Below are 5093 nucleotides of genomic sequence, written 5' to 3' on the forward strand. Positions count from 1 at the left end.
GAATTAGAAACATCGATGAGAGAGAAACATCAATCAGCTGCCTCCCGCACATCCCCCACTGGGGAAGTGCCTGCAACCCAGGTACATGCCCCTGACTGGAATCGAACCCGGGACCCTTCAGTCCGCAGGCTGACGCTCTATCCACTGAGCCAAACCGGCTTTGGCTAAAAATATAATTTTTTATTGATTTTAGAGAGGAAAAGAGAGGGAGAGAGATAGATAGAAACATCAATGATGAGAGACAATAATTGATTGGCTGCCTCCTGCACATCCCGACTGAGGATTGAGCCTGTAACTTGGGCATGTGCCTTGACCGGGAATTGAACCTTAACCTCCTGGTTCATAGGTCCACACTCAACCACTGAGCCATGCCGGCCAGGCCAACCCCTGATTTTTTTTCGTGCTCATCCCACCTGGCTTGCCACCCTTTGTTCTTAGCTTAAGGCTATTCTTTTCCACCTTTTCATTTACTTCCCATTATTAATTTTGAAGAGTTTGGGCTAGATTTTCTGTTTTAGACTATAACATCTGTCTCCAGTGTCCACACATCAATGTCCAAATAATCTGGCTTCTCAGTCCTCTGAGTTCTTCCACTTTCTTCCTCCACACCCAACATTTTTACTTGGGACCCATTGGCCTCCAAGGATCCATGGACAGAATTCAAGAGGTCTATGAACTTGACATTCCATCTGTATTTCTGTCTTCACATGGGAGAATGTCATTGCAGCTGTATAACTCTAATCTCTGCATTCATCTCCTCTGCTCATACACATGCTCTATTGTCCCATTGGACTTCACTTACAAAATACTAGTTCAAAGATAAAAATATTAAGAATTGCAAGATGGCAACAACAGGGCATAACATCAAGTGAGGGGCTCTTTTAAAAAATATCTTTTTTTGCCCTGGCCGGTTTGGCTCAGGGGATAGAGCATCAGCCTGCAGACTGAAGGATCCCCGGGTCAGTTCCAGCCAGGGGCACGTGCCCAGGTTGCAGGCTCAATCCCCAATAGGGGGCGTGCAGGAAGCAGCCAATTGGCGGTTTTCTCTCATCATTGATGTTTCTATCTCTCTCTCCCTCTCTCTTCCTCTCTGAAATATATATATATATATATATATATATATATATATATATATATATATATATAATATTTTTATTGGTTTTTTTTTTAAGAGAGAGAAATATATCCATTCAATTGGCTGCCTCCTACAGGCCCTTTACTGGGGATCAAACCTGCAACCCCGGCATGTGCCTTGACCTGGAATGGAACCTTGGGCCTCTTGGTGCATGGGATGATATTCAACCAACTGAGCCACACCGGCTGAGCAAGTAAGGAGCTCTTTTGAGTTCAGGGTCCTGTGCAACTGCACAAGTCATCTGCTCCCCAAACTGGCTCTGAGAGCAACACTGGAGGCAAGAAGACGAATAAAGAGGGGCAATACAATAATCAAATTGAGAGAGGATACTGACTGAGACTAAAGGAGTAGTTTTAAAAATGGGGGAAAGTGGATGGTTTCAAGAAATATTTGGGCTGCCAGATGATTAGTGTGTATAGATTGTGTGATTATAGAGAAATAAAGGAGAGAGTAGTTAAGAATGAGTCCAAGTCATGGCTTTGGCAATAAGAAAAATGGAAATGCCATTTTCTGTTACTGGGAATGCTGGTGAAAGTACTGGAATAAAGGGATGAAAAGGGGGGAAAAATGTTGAGTTTGAGGTATATGTATCACATAGTGATGTTCATATAGTAGGATAGTCAGGTCTGAAATAGAGTTATTGGTTTGAAAGTGTGACTAAAGCCATGGAAATAAAATAGATTGCTTAGAAAGAGTGTGTAAGGCCCAGTCAGCGTGGCTCAGTGGTTGAGCGTCGATTTATGAGCCAGGAGGTCACAATTCAATTCCCAGTCAGGGCACATGCTGAGGTTACAGGCTTCATCCCCAGGTTGAGGCGTGCAGGAGGCAGCTGATCTCTCTATCATCATTAATGTTTCTATCTCTCTCTCTCTCCTCCTCTCCCTTTCTCTCTGAAATCAATAAAAAAAAAATTTTTTTTTAAGTGTGTAAAGTAAGGGAAAAAAAAACCACAAGAAACTCTGGTAGGTAGGTCAGTTGTTTAGGGTGTCGTCCCAATATGCCAAGGTTGTGGGTTCAATACATCGGTCAGGGTACATACAAAAATCAATCAATGAATTCATAAATAAGTGGAACAGGCCCTGACCTGCTGGCTCAGTTGATTGGAGCATCCTCCTGATACTCCAAGGTTGTGAGTTCGATCCCAGGTCAGGGCACATACAAGAGCCAACCAATGAATGCATAAATAAGTGCAACAACAAATCAATGTTTCTCTCTCTCTCTCTCTCCCTCTCTCTCTCTCTCCAAAAAACAGTAAATAAATAAAAGTCTTGTTAAAATGTTTTCATAAAAAATAAATCAGTAGAATAATAAATTGATCTCTCTATCCCCCTTTCTCTCTCTAAAATCAATAAATAAAAATAAAATGAAGTTCTTCACATTTATTACTAACTCAATTTCCTGGTGTTCATTGTCCTAAATCTATTTAAAAACTATTGACAATATTTACAATATTCAGTCAACTTTATCCAGGGTTCTGCTATATTTCTTCATTGATACAAATCTTATTTTTATATTATTCAATGTAAGTTTTGTAATTTTCCTGACATATGATCTTTGTAGTCCTTTTAAAGGTGATTAAGTGTTTTATATATGTTTGTGTATGTATATTGTGTGAACACACACACAGGCACGTAGACATGTAAAATCATCATTATTGTAAATTAGAAGTCTTTTCCACCATATTTTATTACTAGTTATTGCTGGTATGTAGGAAATCTAATGGTGTTGGTGATTGCTTTCTTATCTGGCTACTTTATTGCCCTTTTTTTATTAGTTATAAATGTCCACTATCTTATCATCTGTACATAATGATATATTTATCTTCTCTTTTCCACAGCTATACTTATTATTTGTTTCAAATCTCATTTTTTTTAAAATATATTTTATTGATTTTTTACAGAGAGGAAGAGAGAGAGACAGAGAGTTAGAAACATCGATGAGAGAGAATCATCGATCAGCTGCCTCCCGCACATCTCCTACTGGGGATATGCCCGCAACCCAGGCACATGCCCTTGACCGGAATCGAACCCGGGACCCCTCAGTCCGCAGGCCGACGCTCTATCCACTGAGCCAAACCGGTTTCGGCTCAAATCTCATTTTAATTGTTAGAAATCCTTTGTTAAATAATGGTAATAAGGGCAGGTTCCCTTTTGTATTACTGACTTTCATGGAAGCACCAGTATTTGAGTGGGCAGCGTGGTATTGCCTGGATTTCATAAATCTATTCGTTAGCCTCGTATGACTCAGTTGATTGATCGTCATTTCATGCACCCGGAGGTCACTAGTTCAATTCCCAGTCAGGGCACATGCCAGGGATTCGGGATTCATCCCCAGTTCAGGGCGTGCAGGGGGGTAGCTAATCCATGTTTCTCTCTCATTGATGTTTCTCTCTCTCTCTCTCCCTCTCCCTTCCTCTCTGAAATCAATAAAAACATTTTTAAAAAACTATTCTTTATTATTGTAAGAAAGTTTTATTTAGTTCTGAGTTTACTATTATAGATGCCTCTTTAGCATCTAAATGAATATATAGCTTACTCCCTTTGAACTACTGATGTCATGTATTAGATCAGGTGTTTGGTGATAAACTCCACTATATTTTTAAGCCGATTGTAAAATTTAACTTGGAAGTACCAGACTGTTTTGATTACAATGGACTTGTAGTACAGTTTGATATCAGGTAGTGTGGTACCTCCAACTGTGTTCTTCTTTCTCAAGATTGCTGAGGCTATTCAGGGTCTCTTTTGGTTCCATATAAATTTTTGGAATATTTGTTCCAGATCTGTGAAATACATCATTATTATTTTAATAGGAATTGCATTGAATCTATAGATTGCTTTGGGTAGTATGGAATTTTAATGATGTTCATTCTTCTTATCCATGAACACAGTATATGCTTCCACTTATTTGTACCTTCCTCAATTTTTTAAAAATATATTTTATTGATTTTTTACAGAGAGGAAGGGAGAGGGATAGAGAGTTAGAAACATCGATGAGAGAGAAACATCAATCAGCTGCCTCCTGCACACCCCCTACTAGGGATGTGCCCACAACCAAGGTACATGCCCTTGACCGGAATCGAACCCGGGACCTTTCAGTCTGCAGGCCGACGCTCCATCCACTGAGCCAAACGAGTTAGGGCAATTTTTTTCAATGTCTATAGTTTTCAGAGTATCTTTCTATTTTCTTTTTTTAAAAATATATTTTTATTGATTTCAGAAAGCAAGGGAGAGGGAGAGACAGAGAAAGAAACATCAAAGAGAATCATTGATCAGCTGCCTCCGCACACCCCACACCGGGGATCAAGCGCGTCTCGCGGGCATGTGCCCTGACCAGGAATTGAACCATGACCTCCTGGCCGGACTCTATTTTCTACTTCACTAATTTTGATAAGTTTTTCCACAAAATTTTTAATTTTGTCAATATTTTCAAATTTATATCCAGGTATTATGAAGTAGTACATAAAAATCATTTAAAAAACACTTGTGGGGCCCTAACTGGTTTGGCTCAGTGGATAGAGCGTCAGCCTGTGGACTGAAGGGTCCCAGGTTCGATTCCGGTCAAGGGCATATGCCTTGGTTGCGGGCACATCCCCAGTGGGGGGTGTGCAAGAGGCAGCTGATCGATGTTTCTCTCTCATCGATGTTTCTAACTGTCTGTCCCTCTCCCGTCCTCTCTGTAAAAAAATCAATAAAATATATTAAAAAAAAAAAACTCGTGGGCCCTGTTGGTGTGCCTCAGAGGTTGAGGGTCGACCCATGAACCAGGAGGTCGCTGTTCAATTTCTGGTCAGGGCACATGGCCGGATTTTGGGCTTGATCCCCAGTAAGAGGCATGCAGGAGACAGCCAATTGATTTTTCCATCTCTCTATCACTCTCCCTTCCTCTCTCTCTAAAATTCAATAAAAACATATTTTTTTAAAAAAAAATAAGAAAGACCTTTCTTGACCAACCTAAGTAG

This window comes from Myotis daubentonii, chromosome 6 (genome assembly GCF_963259705.1).
Source record: "Myotis daubentonii chromosome 6, mMyoDau2.1, whole genome shotgun sequence".
NCBI lineage: Eukaryota > Metazoa > Chordata > Mammalia > Chiroptera > Vespertilionidae > Myotis > Myotis daubentonii.